General features: G+C 39.5%; 1 pseudogene; it reads left to right on the forward strand.

Annotated features, from left to right (window-relative positions):
- Positions 1–1,037: 1,037 nt before the first annotated feature.
- On the forward strand, positions 1,038–1,534 carry LOC116096572 (annotated as a pseudogene).
- Positions 1,535–20,260: the final 18,726 nt, after the last annotated feature.

Below are 20,260 nucleotides of genomic sequence, written 5' to 3' on the forward strand. Positions count from 1 at the left end.
AATAAAATGTATATAGTTACCTTTAAAAACAAAACAAAAAATAACAGTATCTTAAACACATAAATATCTGCAAGCTTCAATTCTGGAGTTAACCTTCATTTGTGAGAAACCAAGAAACAAAGAAGAGGAAGCAAAATCAGAGTTCAGGAAACAGAATATTCTGGAGAACATGGCTCAGCTCTGCACAAACTATGGCCATATGAGAAGGGTCCACGGAGTCAGATTCACAACAATGGTAAGGGACTTATGTACAAACTGTGAAGCTGAAGGGGCATTACTAAGTTGTGTGAAGACAGTATTTCCATGTTGGGCACAACTATAATAATTTCATTAGGACCTGGGTAGTAGAGAATTCCAAGAACTGCTTGTTCTAGGAAGTTTGACACACTGAGTAATAAAATATTCTCTACTGGATGCATTTTCAAAGATGAATAGCCTAGCATCTGAGACATCTCTTAATGTACTTCTAAAGCGTTTTATGCTTTATTTTTAAGAGACAAATCAAGAGGATAAATCTTTGTGGTAAAGCCTTGATAATCTTGGCCAATATAGCTATTGGCTCTATGGTTTTTCTTTTAAATTAAGATTACTGGTGTGCATATACAATATGGTCAGCTTTAATGAAATTCATCTCTTTATGAAGCTGCACAAGATTCACCATTATCATAAAGCTATCTGAACACTTCCAGAAAACAACTAAATTGCTGTATTGACTGCTGGACTCATTTAACGTACAAATAAAGAGCACTTAAAATTGCCATTACTGTATCCAATTGGTATGCTTATCTGAAAATATTTTTCATATCCACAACAAAGTAAATATTGACATTGAAGCTCAGCAATCATCCATATTGAGCTTAACAGCATAGCTCCTAACAAGTGAACTACACACATTTTTGTTAAGACATCTACTCCTGAGTGGTGCCGGGAGTCTGGTGTCTGTGGTGCCTTTACTCGGGCGGCGGCTGAGGCTTAGCGCACAAAGCAGGCACTTTACCACCAGCAGCAGCAGCAACAGCGTAGGCACCTATGTGGTCATGGCCCCCTGCGCTGGTGCAGCCACCCCCACCTGCTCTGCTTTTCCTTCCTTCTTCCGCACCGTGGCTGATCAGCTGACCGAAGAACAGATTGCTGAATTCAAGGAAGCTTTCTCCCTATTCGATAAAGAATGGTGGGGGAACTGGGGACTGTCATGCGGTCACTGGGTCAGAACCCAACAGAAGCTGAACTGCAGGATATGATTAACGAAGTGGTTGCCGATAGGAATGGCACCATTGACTTCCCAGAGTTCTTGACTATGGTGGCTAGAAAAATGAAGGACACAGATAGTAAAGAAGAGATCCGCGAGGCATTCCGAGTCTTTGACAAGGATGGAAATGGTGACACCCGTGCAGCAGAACTGCGGCACATCATGACAAACTTAGGAGAAAAGCTAACAGACGAAGAAGTAGATGAAATGATCAGAGAAGCAGATATCGATGGAGATGAACAAATCAGCTTCGAAGAATTCGTACAGATGATGACTGCAAAATGAAGACCTACTTTCAACTACTCTTCCCCCTCTAGAAGAATCAAATTGAATTTGATTCTTTAACTTACCTCTTAAAAGAAAAGAAAAGAAAAAAGAAAGAAAAAAGTTCATTTCTTCATTCTGTTTGTATCTAGCAAAACTGTCAAAAGTTCCTTCTGTCCACACACAAAATTTTCATGTATTGGTTGGTGGTCCTGCCCCCTAAAGTCAAGCCCCCTATATCAGTTTTACAGTATAAATACTCATACTACCTTCTAAGGAAGCACTTAGTGGACTCCTTAAAGTTCTGTTTGCTAATGATTAATACACTGTTTGTGCTGGCCAGTTTCTCATGCATGCAGCTTAGTGATTGAGCACAGTCAGGCATTTGTATTAAAACTGAAAAATGGAAAAAGCGAATTCAAAATCTCAGATGGCTTCTAGTTCAATCTGTTCAGATAAATTGTCAGCAGCTGGTTTACTGCAAACAAACATTTAAAGGTTTACCTCAGGATGATATGCAGAAAATGGGTGGAGGCTAAACTCGGAGACACAGAAGTAGGACAGTCCTCTTCAAGTGCCCCAGTCCCACGGTGACAATGACACCCTGGTGGTGAACCTGAGTGTGATGGTTCACTGCTGTGCACATTGCATTGGAGTGACTTGAACAACAAGGCTGTCACCAGATCACATTTTATTATGAAATGTTTCCTAAGGAAGCATCGTTGGCCTCTGTTTTAAAACCTTGTGAACCATGACTCGGAGCCAGCAGAGTAGGCTGTGTCTGTGGACTTGAGTTCACCATCAACATTGCTGCTCAGGAAATTATAGTTTACATCCATTCCAAGTTGTAAATGCTAGTCTTTTAATTGTTTTCCAATAAAAAGACCATTAACTTAAAAAAAAAAAAAAAAAGACATCCACTCCCAGTTTTGTTTTGTCTTTTATCTTTTCCTGTGGCAGGACAGTAAAATACAGAATGATACCTAAATTTGCATACTAGCACTGGGGGCAAGGCTCAATTGGAGTGCTTATTATGCAAATGAGGAGGACCTCACTTGGCCCCCAAGAACCCCTGTTAAAAGATAAAGCTAGCTGTGGTAGCAAGAACATGTAATCATAGCACTGGGAAGGTGGACACAGAGATCCCCTGTGGCTCACTTGCCAGCGAGCCTACTTAACATGCTTAGAGATTATAGAGAGACTGTCTCAGGAAAATACAAACTGAACAGTGCTGAAGAGCAAACACCTAAGACCTCCCCCCCCCTCTCACACACACACACAAGTGAACATATATACACACTCAAAAAAAATCAGTCTGTAAAAGAAATAAGCTGGGAGTTAAAGCTAGAACAACCCTCAAAGATTATGAGAAAGCATAGGACATTCATGGAAAACCCTCACACCACTCGAGGCACTGAAAATCAGCATTTGCTATCAAACTTCCCAGCTTCCTTCCCGTACTGACTCACTTCCTCCTTTGGACATGCTTTCTCCCTCTAGCTGCCTTTCTGCTTCTGCTACCATCCCTGTTTCCATTCAGTTTTTCTGTTCTAGGACCCAAGAAACTGAAGTGTCAGTTGGATGCCAACAGACTCCAGTGCCCGCACTACTCCAAGTCCACGGCTATGCTAAGCCTACTCCATGTGTTACTGCTAACTCGCTTTGCCATTGTGTAAAAATAGTATGTCATAGCCAGTCCTTGGCAGTGAAAGCAGATTCAGACAGCAACTTGCTCTAGGGCACAGCTCTCCCAGAGGTCTCTCTGAAAGCAAAGGCTGGAGCACTTCCACTACCAGCATAAGAATCCTTGACATGCTTCATATTCTAAAATGTCCATAGACTGGCTATGCATAGTATGATTCTCTTCAAAGGAATAAACAAAGGCGACCAATATGCAGACCACGGCAAATAATTAGATACATCTTGACACATTTTCACATTTGTTCAAGATATCCTTGCAAGAGGCAGAAAGGTGGAAAGGGACAATGGTGTTTGTGAGGTATACTTGTAAGCGCCTGCAGACTGACTCCAATTAAGTGGCTTGAAACCTAAATGACCTCTGACAACTAAACCTGCCTTAGTCAGTCCGTGACACCATGGAAACATAAATTATAGCAAATGCATGTTTCAGGAATAGAATAAAACTAAATATGAAAATACCTAACTTAATGCCCAGGACGTAGCTGACTTTCTAAATGGCAATCATTTTGGCTTACCCAATTTTTTTTTCTGATTTGTGCAGTACACAACAATTCCAATCACTACTGTTCTTTGAAGGCTATTTAACAAAAAGTATTCATTGCTAGTAGCAAAAACTATGCATCCCTTTTATGTGGATAAAGCAAACAGTCGCCATATAAAATGTCTCCATGTAAAATTCTACGTTTTAATCTAACATGGGAACTAAGTCAGGGTCAAGTGCTGCTTTGAGACAAACAAAGGTACATAGTCTTCCATGACTGTAGAAGATACTGTCTCATCTGCATTATTGGACTCTGTGCACTCATCTAGACACGCCCTCTTCAGCCATGTCGGAGACTCTGCCACATATTGCCTATGCTTGAAGAAAATAGAGTGAGCCAAAAAAAATCAAAACCTGTCCCCATTTGGAGGGAGTTAAGTAAATGCTTCTAAATTCAGTGATAATCTTGGTAGCATGATATGAAGACTTTAACCTGTATATACTCTTCAAAATGTTTTACTATTCAGATCATATTCATGTTAATGGGGGAAACATCCTAAGGACGAAGACAGACAAGTCACTTTGATTGTTAGAACTGCAAAAAGATTAAGATATACTTTCACAAAAAAACATCTGGGAGCTGTATTTAGTAGTAGCCCTCTATGTTGCTCAATTTGGCCACAGGTTCGAAAGAAAATCTCTTTAAAATAAATCTAGGGCATCTTCCTCTCTCATCTCCAAAGAAGTACTCAAGTTCAAACGATACTACATTTTCTACTTTTAATTAGTTGCCATTTTGAAGTCAACCTCTAAACAGCATGAAAGGCATCAGCTCATAGGAAAACTGTGCATGACAAAAAAAAAAAAAAATCAAGACATCTAAAACATAAAATGCCACCCTCTTTACTTTTGAAATTTCCTGTCCTTGCTGTCATCTTTGGAATGGTAGGCAGGGCGGATGAAAGACAACACCATGTTCTTCTGCTCTTAATGAAGCTGCTGCTTTTTCACAGCTTCAGCGAGCTGGCCAGGAGAGGTTAGCCCAGGAGAACAAGACGTGCTACATTTGCTGAGTAAATCTCACAAGTTCTTCAAGAGGCACACAAGAGACCAGAGTGTTTTACAATGTTCCAACAGCTGTCAGTATTCAAATACTGGAAGTCATCATCTACTGGGTACTAAAGAAAAACACAAGATGGAAAAGCTTCCTGAAATTCAGATAAGAGGCAGATAGAAGGGTATATGATTTATGGATTGATGTGTTCAAAGTGAACCAACATCTCTGTGAATGTAAATTTTACTTCTATATATGTAATTTTTAGTTCTATATGCATAAAACAATAGGTAAGTAATAACTTACTGAAATGCCTTAATACTATTTTGTGACCCATAGAAATAGGGTCTAGAAGTTTTTTAAACATTTGTCATGGTTTATTCACTTATTGAAATTGTGGAGAACTAGGGGTAGCCACTAGAAAGTCTCAGGTGCCAGAGATGCAAGAGGTTTCCAGGACCCGACAGGGAGGACTTTAGCTGAAATACCAAACAAAGGGGAGAAAAAAACTGTAGAAATCATATCTAGTAGATAGGCATGGCCCCCAGTTGAAGGATGGGGCCACCCACCCAAATCAAAGATACTAATCCAGAATTCCTCCTGTCAGATCTCTCATGCTCATGGATTGGCAGAATTAACATAGTAAAAATGGCCATCCTACCAAAGGATCTAAAGATTCAATGCAATCCCCATCAAAATCCCAACATGATTCTTCAGAGACATGGAAAGAGCAATTCTCAAATTCATCTGGAAAGGTAAAAAAATAAGAATAGTCAAAACAATTCTGAAAAATAAGAGAACAGCTGGGGGAACCACCATCACTGACCTCAAACTTTATTACAGAGCAATGGTGATAAAAAAAAAAACAAAACTGCATGGTATTGGTACAGAGACAGACAAGTTGATCAATAGAATAGAATTGAAGATCCAGAAATAAAACTACACACTTATTGGCACTTGATCTTTGACAAAGAAGCCAAACATATACAATGGAAAAAAGAAAGCATCTTCAACAGATGGTCTAACTGGCTGCCTGTATGTAGAACAATGAAAATAGACCCATATTTGCCACCTTGCAAAGCTCAAGTCCAAGTGGATCAAGGACCTTAACATAAAATCAGATACACTGAACAATAGAAGAGAAAGTGGGAAAAAGCCTTGAACTCATTAGCACAGGGGAAATTTTCCTAAACAGAAAACTCCATGGCTCATGCTCTAAGATCAAGAATTGATAAATGGAACCTCATGAAACTGAAAGCTTCTGCAAGGCAAAGGACATAGTCAATATGACAAATCGACAACCTACAGATTGGGAAAAAATCTTCACTAACCCCACATCTGATGGAGGGCTAATATGAAAAATATATAAAGAACTCAAGAAGCTAACCACCCCAAAACCAAGCAACCCAATCAAAAAATGGGGTATAGAACTAAACTGAGAATTCACAACAGAAGAATCTCAAATGGCTGAGAAGCACTTAAAGAAACGTTCAAAATCCTTAGTGATCAGAGCAAATCAAAATGATCCTGAGATTCTACCTCACACCAATCAGAATGGCTAAGATAAAAAAAACCCTGGTGAGAGCACATGCTGGTGAGGATGTGGAGAAAGAGGAATACTCATCCATTGCGGATAGACTTGCAAACTGGTGCAACCACTCTGGAAATCAATTGGAAATAGACACACCTGAAGACCTAGCTATACCACTCTTGGGAATATACCCAAAAGATGCCTCACCATGCCACAGGGGCACATGTTCCACTATGTTCATAACAGCCTTGTTTGGGATAGCCAGAAGCTAACAACAACCCAGATGTCCCACAAAAGAAGAATGGACACCAAAAATGTGGTTCATTTACACAATGGAATACTACTCAGCTATTAAGAATGAGGACATCCTGAGTTTTGCAGGCAAATGTATGTAACTCCTGAAAAATCATCATCCTGAGGGAGATAACTTAGACCCAAAAGGATATGCATGGTATGAACTCTCTAATAGGTGAATATTAGCAAAAAAAAAAAAAAAGTACAGAATACCCAAGATACAGTCCACAGAACTCAAAAAGATGAACAATGCTTGAGTGAAGACGCCTCAGTCCAACTTGGGAGGGAGAAGAAAGCAATCATAAACGGGGAGGGAGGAAACCTGGAAGGGAAAGTGGACAGGGGTAGGGGCATGGGTTGGGGAGGAGAGGAGAACCTGATCTGGTATTGGGTGAGGGAAAATGACTGAAGCCCTAAGGGCCAGCAGAAAGAATGGAAACAGGCAACCTTGGTAGGTAGGAGGTTGTGGGGACCCTCCAGAATGTACCAGAAACCTGGGAGGTGAGGGATTCTCAGGAATCAAACAGAGGGACCATAGATGAAATACCTGACAGTAGGGAGAGGGAACTTATAGAGCCCACCTCCAGCAGGAAGACAGGGCATCAAGTGAGGGATGGGGTTGCCATCTTACAGTCACAACTCTGACCTATAATTGTTCCTGTCTGAAAGAATTACAGGGATGGAAATGGAGAGGAGCCTGAGGAAAAGAAGGTCCAGTGATAGGTCCAAAGTGGGATCCAGCTCAAGGAGAGGTCTCAAGACCTGACACTATTACTGAGACTATGGAGCACTCACAAAAATGGGCCTAGCATGACCGCACGCACTCCGGAAGACCCAACAAGCAGCTGAAAGAGTCAGAAGCAGATATTTGCACCCAACCAATGGACAGAAGCAGTTGACCCCTGTTGTTGAATTAGGGAAGGCTGAAAGAAGCTGAGGAGAAGGTCGATCCTGTAGGAGGACCAGCAGTCTCAATTAATCTGGACCCCCAAGATCTCTCAAACACTGGACCACCAAACAGGCAACATACACCAGCTGATCTGAGGCTCCCAACACATATACAACAGAGTATTGCCCAGTCTGTGTTCACTCAGAGATAATGTACCTAACCCTCAAGAGACTGGAAGCCCCAGGAGTTTATAGCTCAGGTGGGGTTGGGGGTGAGGAGGAGATATGGAATGTAGAACATAAGGAGGGTATACTGGGGGTGGGAATATAATCTGGAGTGTAAAAAGATTTAAATTAATTAATTTTTAAAAATGGAAATGCAGGGACAAAGAGTGGAGCAGAAACTGAAGGAAAGGCCATCCAGAGACTTCCCCACCTAGGGATCCATTCCATCTGCTAACACCAAACCCAGACACTATTGCTGATGCCATGGAGTGCTTACTGACAGGAGCCTGGCATAGCTGTCTCCTGAGAGACACCTGGGCCAATACAGATATGGATATACACAGCCAAACATTGTACTGAGCGCAGGGACCCCAATGGGGAAGTTAGGGCAAGGACTATAGGAGCTAAAAGGCTTTGCAGCCTCATAGGAAGAACAACAATATCAACCAACCAGACCCTCCAAAGCTCCCAGGGACTAAACCACCAACCAAAGAGTATACAGAGAATACCTATAGCTTCAGCTAGATATGTAACATAGGATGGCATTATCTGGCATCATTGGGAAGGGAGCCCTTTGGTTCTGTGGAGGCTTGATGACCCAGGATAGGGGAACACTAGGCTGCTGAGGCAAGGACTGGTGGAGGGGAACACCCTCATAGAGGCAGGGGAGAGGGAAGAAGGGATAGGGGCTTGTGAAGGGGAAACTGGGAATGGGGATAACATTTGAAATGTAGATAAATAAAATAACCAATAAAAAACTTTTAAAAAAGAAATTGTGGTTGTCAACTTGAATGTATATAAAAATCATAATGGGTGCATGTTTCAAATTTTGAGCCACGAAAATTAATCAGTAAAGTTCTGGCTAAGCAGACCTTGAAAAGGATTCTGGCAATCTCAATTTTTATTTAATAAGCATTCCATGTAATTATAGTTCACATGGTTTGAGGACTCAATCTTGAAAAATACTAAATAAAAATACAACCTTGCCTCTCAGTGACCAGAGTCTAGCTAAAATCCCAAACTTTAAATATCTCTGTAAAGTTGGTGTCCAAAACATGAAAGCCAAGGAAAATTATGTTTGAAATCGTGCCACAGGGCAGAGAAGCAGAGCTCAGACAGACAGCATAGTCCAGGCCTGACACTGAAAGTCACATGGAGAATATATAAGTCAAATCTTCTTTTTCAAGATAAAAGGAGAGAAAGTGAATGGAGAAACAGTGTAAGTTACCAAGACAGGCTCCAGCTCTTGGTTCCAAGGAGAAATAAGAAAACCTCTTATATCTATAGGTGAGGTTGGGAAGGAGACAGGACTTGAAATAATAGTGGGGAGTTCACCAACTTTCTATTTAAATTGAGTTGGTTTGAATACTTCCTCACTTGCATACATAAACAACCATGGACACACATATGTGCTCATACACACACACACACACACAAGCACAAACACACGTTTAAAGGAAGAAAACCATCCTTGATGAGAAAAATTCCAGCTCATCTAGAATATTCTCATCACCACCCCCTCCCAATTCCATTATCCTACAAGTCAAGGTTAGAAAGAAATATTTACCCCTCTCAAAAATGAGAACTCACATGAGATTGTTCCAGTGTAGCATTGCTGTAGACTCAAAATTAAAAAATTAAAAGGTAGGCAAACAGATATTGAGTGGTATCATAAGAGAAGGGAAAGACATCAAGTAGAGAAATAACTTCTGTCAGAATCCATTGGCCATAAAGCAGAAAATGCCCATGCAATTCTTTAACTTCTAAAACTCAAGAACTTACGCTTATGCTAAGTGATCTCACAATGCAAGTAAGAGTTCAGGGTAGAGATGGAGAAAAATCTAGGAAGAGATGAATCATGACAAGCAGAGTAGAATGTGAGGAGGGAGGGATGGAGAGTGTTGATAAAATATTAGGAGAGAAATAAAATGAAATATTTACTGATGCAAGATTGAGGAAGCTGAAAACAGATATTCAGAAAGTAGAAGTTAAATGAGTAAAGCATCATGTAATATGTTTATTTTATATATTCTTATTGAAAATATTTTTATGTAAGAATATAAGTTTTTTAATCAGAAAGAAAAGGTGAATCATTCAGAATGGAATATACATGGCTTGCTACTCCAGGGGGAATTGGCAGTAGAGCAGAGACATAAATTAGGGAGAGAAAACTACTCAAAAAAAAGAAGAAATGTCAACTGTGCACAAAGGGACTCTGTGTCCTTAGGAAAACTAACTCAGGAAAGGAAAGACCAGGAGAAGCCCAGCAAAATTTTTATGCTGGAATGATGATAAAACAATCATTTGAGCAATCATTGAAAAGGGATCTTTTTGTCTAAAGAGACTTTTAAAACTCTGGCTTAGCCTTAGTTTTCTCCACAGATACTCAATGTCCTTCAGAGCATACTGAGAAAATTCATACAGATTCCCAATGCATGAATCATGCATCTTATATTTAGCCATATAAATCTGTTTCAAGAATTTTAACCTATTCTAGATAAGCCCTTCACTTTGTAGGTCATATTAATTTAAGTAATTTTTCATTTGTTTTTTTTTTAGGGGGGGAATCTTAAAGAGGATGTCAAGAAGACCAACAACAAGACTCTTCCATGGGAGATATCTCCTGAGAACATGACAGCAACTCCTCCAAGTACAATGGCCTCTCTTTGGTCTTCTGAGTACCTTATGTAAGCCCTACTGATGAGGGAAGCTGGGAAACAGTTTACCCACAGCATCTACTAAAGAATGGAGCAGAAAAGTAGACACACCTAAATGAAACATAGAATGAGATCCACTCACCAAGACAAACCAGTTTCACAGGCATTGTCCTCTTGTTTCCTATCAACCAAAATAGGACTATAGTTAATGGTCAATTCTATTTTTATATCACATTCCACAAGATCTCTGACTGGCATAAATGCATATTTAGGACTGATTGAGGGTTACAGTGGCAACAAAATATTAATGGTACCATAATATTTTGTTTTTCAAATTAGTAGCTCATAACTACCACAATGAACAGGGAGGACTGAACAGTTGTATCCATAACTGTTTCTGAAAAACTACCATCTTATTCCTTCCTACAGATACTCAAACAAAACCTCTGGGAAAATCCTTTGCTCTTCTGGTTACTTCTGCTAACAAAAGTTACCTAGACTATCAAGGACATTATCAGTTTAGCATTAACATTATTCATTCTCACCAAGATAGGGAAATTTACAGTTAATGAAAAATAGGCTTCTTCGAAAACTTTCTTAGCTCTGTCTACATTGAGTTAGAAAACTCTAGTGACAAAGCAAGCAGAAGGAGGAGTAACTCTCTATTTTACAGGGTTTCAGATTCTTCCCTTCCCCATTAGGGCCCATGTGACCTCTGATCCCTTCAGAGTTAGCACAGAAAGGAGGGGAATAAGCAATAGAAGATATTATTGGGCACTACAGGAAAACCTTATTTCTTTCATTATAACATATTGGTTCCTCTGATATCAGTGTAGGGCTTGGACACCAAAAAAATCTCCAGTTTTCAGCAGACACCAACTGGGTGTCCTACAGATGTACCCAATTAAGGGCTCAGCTCACAGGAATATCCTTCCCCACTTCAAATGTCATTCTAAGTATGGAGTAGACATTTCGGCAAATGACGATTTCTCAAAACCCTTTCTTGTTCATTCACTTGCTATAATAGTGGGTAGAAAGCAGCACACTTTCCCTATTACTAGGTTGTTATATTGAGTACCACAAAGGGTAAAATGAAGAGGCAGATAATGCGAAATGCAGGGCAAGATGTAGGGAAATCTCAGTTACAGGAGCTTTTCTCCTGTAACTTCTTTTGGGGTTTTGGAAGACCCCCAACAAACAGGACTTTGGACTCAGAGTTCCATTCCTCTAATCATGTCTTGATCTCTCCTGAGCCCTCACCAAATTCTGAAGCCACCAAGACCCCAGATACTTCTATCTCATTAGCATCACTCTAGAGAGTGCAGCCATTATGTTGGGAAGCACAAGCTGAGATAAAATAGTGCAACACAAGATGCTCTTGTCAGCCCATAGCTCACAAATGGAAAGAGTTCTAGAAGTTCCATTTATAGATTGGGGGGGAGGCCTGGACAATATATATTTCTTGTTTGATAACATTGGCACAATTACCTCTGAGCTTAAATGGTCCTTGAAGCTGCCATGCCCTCATGGAACACCATATAAGTGATGTGGAAACCTCAGTACCACAGTTCTCTCACCTGCTTTGCCTGTAGTACAAATACTGTCCCTCTGGTGGGGTAATTATGCTCTCCCCTTGAGTCCCTCTTAGTACCCCTTTACAAATGACCCTAGGCCAGTTTGTTTGCCATGCCCCAGTGGCAGTACATAGGAATGGTTTTACTATTCACATGGCATTCATATTTGAAAACAGAAATTTCCAATTTTTAAGACAAACTTTGAAGGATTTACTTTTACAATTTCGAACACTACAAGGAGTTTAGTCTGGTGGAAACAAGAAATCTAAGATGTTATGAAAGGACATAATCTGGTCATGAATGCGATGTCTCCATATCAAAGAGGCATGGCAAGTGGAGTAGGCAGGCTATAGTATGACCCTGCTCAGAGTTTACAAACAGGTCTCACAGGCATAAATCATCTTCAAAGAGGCTGTTACAGACTAGTTAGTTTCACAGAGATACTGTTCAATTGTCCCTCTCCATAACCACCCCACATACTGAATATAAATTCACTTGGAACTACACCTAAGAGGGGGGAAATTGTTTTTGTAACCAGGCAATGACCACATCTCATTCCCAGATTCTGAACTTGGAAAGAGACAGAACACAACAAGCCAACTTGCCTCTATAGTCAGTGAGGACAATCCAGTACATGGTTGTAAATCAGCTACTCCCAACATGCATGGTGGTATATGGCAAATACTTATCTCTCAATGGTGCACCATTGTGCCAAGTATTCACTAAGTCCATTTTCACGACAACACTGTAGGAGACACTAATGTTCAATGTGAAGGAAAGGAAACTATGAACAGACCACTAAGGTTAATTTTCCATTTACTGTCTAGTACCAGTACACACACCAATGTTTCTAGGCCAGGCTCAGGAGACTTTGTTGAACACTGTGTCAAGGAAGAGTTAAATAAAAAGCAGACTGAGGCTCCATAATAAACAGATCTCATAGGTATGGGGTCCTTAAGAAAAACCATTAACTTCATACTGAATAGGAACTCAGCTAAGAGGGAACAAGAGGCATTTACCAGTAGCTGTTTTGTTCTTGCTGTCCCAACTACAATTACTCTTCTGAAGCTATCAACTATGGTCTAAAGTTACTGGGACTGCGCCAACCTTTACAATGCTATTGACTGCATCTTCACTGGAAGCCTGTTCTTAGGCACTTTCCTGTTAAGACCTATTCTTACTTCAACTTGATACCTCAAATCCCATCTTGACTGATTGCCTAGATGGCACATCATACCTTTCACAGAATTTGGGGGACTATCCTCCACCCCTTATGAACCTCCAACACACTCCAAGGCTTTGCCTTCCCCTGGACTATTCTAACCTATACAGTAAAATATTCAGCAGTTTCTTATTTCCATCTTCCTTTTCTTTTCCACCCCTAAAGTTCTAATCTATAGCTTGTCAGTCTGTAGCATAAAAGCAATATAGGACTCGAAAGCCAAGATAAATTTAGAGGTCAGAAGACATGACTCAGTCTAAATCCCATCTCCGGAATGCAGCAGGATTTGTGAACGGTACAGAAAAGCTCTGAAGAGACACCTAAGACCCAATATGTCAGGCAGACATCACAATTCCCAAAGCTCTTATGGTTAGATCAGAAGCCTGAATATTTCCCTGAATATTTGATGTGCCAAAAAAAAAAAGAAAAAAGCCTATCTCCAGTAGACATATAAAAAAGATGCAATGCCAGAATTCTCAGCGTGAACTAACAGTGCTATTTAATGGAACTCCCTAAACTCCCTGATACTTACATGTCCAGCCTATATACATGTAAGCACACAAATCATTTACAGTACACACACATACACACTCACACACACATACACACATACACACTCACACGAGAGAGAACCATTATTGCTTACTGACCCAGAACAGTCTTTCATGATTTCTCAGGAAGGCATCCCTTTGAGTTACTTCTAAACAGGGCTCCTGTTTCTAAATGCCTTTGTGATGCTGGTCACCTAAGGACTTTCTTTCCAATAGCTTTTGTTATAGCTCAAGGCTGAAGGATGGTGTTCCTAATTCAGGACATGCTCAAGGTGTTTGAATTTGCATAACCACTCGAGAAAATTTCTCCTGTAAGGACATGTACTGACCTCATCACATATTTCCATTAAGGCAACACTAAAAATGTTTTCCTATGGTGTGGATGCAGCCCTGTCCATTAGAAAATAGGTCACTAGCCTGCCCTACTGAGTTCCCCTGCCATCAGTCAAGGAGAAGGCAGAAATGACTCAACATTCAACATGGACTAAATGGAGCAGAATATGATTCTCAAAGGTAAATGTTGGAATCCTGATGGCTTCTTGCTTAGACTTTGTACAATATCTACAGATAAGCATATCCCCAACCATAGTACAGAACCAGCATTTAGAACCAAGAACTGAACGTGTGCTATATACATCAGTCACCTCGGGTGTTTCACTCTCTAGATAGTAAATAAATATTTCTTCATAAATACGGCAGACTTTTTAATAAATAAATTGGCAAAAGCACTGTAATTGTGCCTCAGAGTAAGTATTGAACACAGCATCCCAGGTTCTCTAACCGATAATTAGTATTGCCATGTTAGTAAAGAACTTTAACTTTGCAATTTTATTGTGTAGCATCTCTTATGCGCTAAACTGAAGGGTGGGGGATATGCATTACTGTGCCTGTGGGAATGGGTCAAAATGGAGATTCTTTGCTTTCTTACCAATGTAGATCTGAAGCTATAAAAATTTTAAGTTGTGACTGATTTTTTGTTGATATCAGGGAAAGGTTTCCCCAGCACAATGTAAACCAGTGAGTACTGCAGAATTCAAATACTGATGTGAAAGAAGTCTTTGCATCCTTCTGTTAGTCACAAGGAAGGAATACCCTCTTGGGGAAATAAAGTCTTTGGGGAATAACGCACTACTATGCAATGAGCCCCTTGTATATATTGGACACTGACCCCTTATGGGATACACAATTTGCCACCATTCTCTCCTACTCTTCAGCTTGTCTTTTCATTGTGCTTATTTTCTTTGCTATCTAGGCCTTTCACTCTCCAAAACAATAAGTTAAATATGCTTCACCATAAGTAAAAAAGTCATTAAAACAAACAAATTGGCAGTATCGCTGGCACTGTGTCAGGGTAAATATTGAACACAGCTTTGCAACAGTAATCAGTGCTGCCAGCTTAACAAGCAACCTGAGCTTCTTTTGCAGAATGTGGTCCTTCCTTCTGCCTTTGTTGCCTGTACATTTACAGTTCTAAGTTGTCATCAGTTGCATCCATAGGACAGCTTCCCTAGGTTTCCCTCTGTGTGTTTAAGTTTTTAGACTCCATCATTTTCAACTGATTTTTATAATCTAACTTCAGTTAATTGTTTTTTGAAGGGATTGTTCATTCCCAGTTAGATATTCCTTTTTGCTTTCTCAAGATGAGTTTACCACACATGTGTGCATATCTGAGTTCAGAGTTCTTTTCCTTTTATCTATGTATCTGGCTTTGGTTTAGCACCATACAATCTTGATTACTACATCTCCAAAATGTAATTTAAAATTTGAAAAGGTGACTTCTCTTTGTTTTGTTGGTTATGATTCCTTTAGCTATTCAAGGTTTTTTTGTGAATGTGATTCCATGTGAATGTTAGGGTCTATTTCAGTAATCCCACTTCTTATTACATATCCATGGGTAATAAAAATTGGTCTGTCAGAGATTATCTGTACTTCCATGCTCATTATAGTATCACTCATAACAGTGAAGAATTAAATTTAAATGTCATCCATGAATGAATTATTAAGTGTTATTTTATATACATACAGATTGCCATGTAATCTTAAAAAGCAAATAATTGTCGTTTAAAGTAAAGTGGAGAATATTGTGCTAAATGAAGTCAGATATAGAAACACAAAAGCTGTGTAACATGGTAGTATAGTTAAATGACCCCCAAAATTCCACCAGAGAGCTCCTAAACCTGATAAACAACTTTAGCAAAGTAGCTGGGTATAAAATTAACTCAAGCAAATCAGTGGCCTTCCTCTACACAAAGGATAAACAGGCTGAGAAAGAAATTAGGGAAACAACACCCTTCACAATTGTCACAGATAATATAAAATACCTTGGTGTGACTCTAAGCAAGTAAAAGATGTATTTGACAAGAACTTTAAGTCTCTGAAGAAGGAAATTGAAGATCTCAGAAGATGGAAAGATCTCCTATGCTCATGGATTGGCAGAATTAATATAGTAAAAATGGCTATCTTGCTGAAAGCAATCTACAGATTCAATGCGATCCCCAGAAAAATTCCAACTCAATTCTTCACAGACTTGGAAAGAGCAATTTACAAATTCATCTGGAATAACAAAAAAAACCTAGGATAGCAAAAACTATTCTCAACAATAAAAGAACCTCTGGTGGAATTGTCATCCCGAACCTTAAGCTATACCACAGAGCAATTGTGATAAAAACTACATGGTATTGGTACAGTGACAGGTAGGTAGCTCAATGGAATAGAACTGAAGATCCAGAAATGAACCCACACACCTATGGTCACTTGAACTTTGACAAAGGAGCTACAACCATCCAGTAGAAAAAAACGACAGCATTTTCAACAAATGGTCCTGGCTCAACTGGCGGTTAGCATGTAGAAGAATGCAAATCAATCCATTCTTATCTCCTTGTACAAAGCTCAAGTCCAAGTGGATCAAGGACCTCCACATTAAACCAGATACACTGAAACTAATAGAAAAGAAAGTGGGGAAGACCCTCGAGCACATGGGCACAGGAAAAATTTTCCTGAACAGAATACCAATAGCTTATGCTCTAAGATCAAGAATTGACAAATGAGACCTCATAAAGCTGCAAAGCTTCTGTAAAGCAAAAGACACTGTCAATAGGACAAAATAGCAACCAACAAATTGGAAAAAGATCTTTACCAATCCTACATCTGTTAGAGGGCTAATATCCAATGTATACAAAGAACTCAAGAAGTTAGACTTCAGAGAACCAAATAACTCTATTTAAAAAAAAAAATGGCATACAAAGCTAAACAAAGAATTCTCAACTGAGGAATACCGAACAGCTGAAAAGTACCTAAAGAAATGTTCAACATCCTTAGTCATCAGGGAAATGCAAGTCAAAACAACCCTGAGATTCCACCTCACACCAGTCAGAATGGCTAGGATATACAGCAGATGCTGGAGAGATTATGGAGAAAGAGGAATAGGAATACTCCTTCATTGCTGATGGGACTGCAAGCTGGTACAACCACTCTGGAAATCAGTTTGGCGGTTCCTCAGAAAATTGGACATAGTACTACCAGAGGACCCAGGTATACCACTCCTGGGCATATACTCATTAGATGCTCCAACATGTAATAATGACACATGCTCCACTATGTTCATAGCAGTCTTATTTATAATAGCCAGAAACTGGAAACAACCCAGATGTCCCTGAACAGAGGTGTGGTACATTTACACAATAGAGTACTACTCAGCTATTAAAAACAATGAATTTATGAAATTGTTAGGGAAATGGATAGATCTGGAGGATATCATCCTGAGTGAGGTAACCCAATCACAAAAGAACACACATGGTATGCACTCACTGATAAGTGGATATTAACCCAGAAGATTAGAATACACAAAGTACAATCCACAAACCACAAGAAACTCAAGAAGGAATACCAAAGTGTGAATACTTTGTTCCATCTTAAAAGGGAACAAAATACCATGGAAGGAGTTGCAGAGACAAACTATGAAGCAGAGACTGAAGGACAGACAGACACAATCCAGAGACTGCTCCACCTGGGAATCCTTCCCATATTCAATCATCAAATCCAGACACTATTGTGGATGCTAGCAAGTGCTGGCTGACAGGAGCCTGATAGAGCTGTCCCCTGAGAGGGTCTGACAGTGCTTGACTAATACAGAAGTAGAGGCTCACAGTCATCCATTGGACTGAGTACAGGGTCCCCAATGAAGGAACTAGAGAAAGAACACAAGGAGGGTTGAAGGGTTTGCAGCCCCTTCAGATGAACAACAATATGAACTAACTAGTACCCTCAGAACTCCCAGTGACTAAAACTCCAACCAACGTACACCTGGTGGGACTAATGGCTCCAGCAGAATATGTAGCAGAGGATGGCCTACTTGGTCATCAATGGGAGGAGAGGCCCTTGGCCCTGTGAAGTTTCTATGCCCCAGTGTAGGGGAATGCCAGGGCCAGGAAGCAGGAGAGGGTGAGTTGGTGAGCAGGGGGCGGGGGAGAAAACAGGGGTTTTTTTTTGGTTTTGTTTTATTTTTGTTTTATTGTTTTTCTTTTTTCAGAGGGGAAACTAGGAAAGAAGATATCATATGACATGTAAATAAAGAAAATATCTAATAAAAAATAAATAAATTTTAAAAAGCTGTGTAACTTATTTGTATACATGGAGTACTTGAGCATTCTCATCATTAAGAGAGGTACAGGCAATGTACACATTAATTTAAGAGCAAGATATTATGCTTCCATTGCTGATTTGTTTTTATTGGAATGTTGTTAATAATATAATATATATGAAGGCTGGTGTATTCTATCATCTGATGGCTACCATACTTCTATGAACATTAGCCAGTAAAATAGTTTACCATCTGAAGCTGGAAGCTGTTATTTAGATAGTAAACACAGTGGTGCCCAAATGAAGTGCATTCTGAAGACTAATTTTCTGACTTCATCTTCTTGGCCCAGTCTCAATTTGCAATTTGTAATTTAATAACCTGAGGAGGCTATAAACCCTCAGATCACACTAAGGATTAGCCTCCAAGTCCGCAAAGTGGGTACCTAGACAGTGCCTGCCTCTAAAATGCTTCACACAGAACAACTGGAAGCAAGCCAGCTTAGCTGCGGCAGTAGTAGAGCTGACCGGAGGAGACCTAGCACGCAGAGACTTCCATCACCTTCCCAGGCTACCACAATCCTTCCATCCTCCAGAGCCTCTGTGTGAACTCAAAACTCTGAGTGAAAAATAAATCTCAATCTCAAAGTGAGTTGTAAATACCTCGAGGGGGAAGCTGCTCTAGTCCCTCTGTTTTCTTCACCCCAGGTCTTCTCTTTCCACCCATTCCTCTTACTACCTTGAAGGAATCCAACACCTGTCCCTCAAGCCCTCTCCCCTTCACAAGCTGACTTGCCACTATCTGACAAGATAGTCTGGGTCTCTTTTTCAGTATTAGAATTATTCATATCACAAAAATGCAAGAATAAATCAACAGTATAAAAAGCATTTACTTGTCAAATCTTTGGTAGAGGTTTGACGAAGGACAAAAATGTTTTAAATTCACTGTTTTTTTTTTTTTGTAATACAGAAAAAACTGTTGATGCATTAGTATCAAAATATTTAACTCTTAGGTTGTTAAAACTTTGTCTAAAAAATTCCCTATTGAGAAAAATTTCATTACATTGCTTAAAATATCAGAGACTGGTAAAATGGTTCAGTGGGTAATACACTTGTTGCCAAGCCTCATTACTTGTGTGTGATCTGGAAGCCATATGGTGGAGGAGAAAATTGACTCTCACAGTTGTCCTCTGACATTTGCATATGTACATATGCACACAAATGTGCATATTCTCAAGTGCACGTATGCACACACATACACACAGTCAAGAAAACAAATTTTAATACTTCAATAAATGAGCATTGGTATGTTATTAGCAGAATAATACTATGTAGATGCTGTAGGGTAGTTACATTAAAAGGCTTAAATTTTTTTCTGTAATATTTTGTATGTAATGAGATAGCTGAGGAAAATGGCTTAAAAGTATAACTGAAAATCATTAACTTATTAAAGTAAGGCTGAACATGCCTTCCAAGTTGTTATACAAATCATACCAAGACATTCAAAGACATTGACACCTTACATTGAAACTATTCCGATCTAAAACCACTAACAAATCCCCAAATAGGAACTTTCCATTCAAACTAAAGAATGTCCTTTCTTATTTCTTCAACCACAAAATAAAAACTTTGTATCACATATCTCCTGTAGGAGAATGGGGTGCTGTCCTCTGGCACCTCCCAAGCCACAGACTGTTTAATTCTCAAATGCAAAACTTCAAATGTGCTAAGTTCTTGATGACTTGCTACAACAGAGGTTCCATGGATTGAAATGTGGAACGCTTTGAGCATAGTTAGCATTTCTGAGTAGGAACTACAGAATAGATTCATAGTTGTATAATATGCAAATTTAAAAGGCAGGACACTCTATTTGTTAACTCAAGTATGAAACTAAGATTTAAGATTGCCACTAACTCGTATAAAGCATAGATCTAGTTAGATTTCTCAACACAGCCAAATTATCTGGGAGGAGCAAACTTCAATTTAGAAAATGC

The sequence above is a fragment of the Mastomys coucha genome, unplaced genomic scaffold (genome assembly GCF_008632895.1).
Source record: "Mastomys coucha isolate ucsf_1 unplaced genomic scaffold, UCSF_Mcou_1 pScaffold1, whole genome shotgun sequence".
NCBI lineage: Eukaryota > Metazoa > Chordata > Mammalia > Rodentia > Muridae > Mastomys > Mastomys coucha.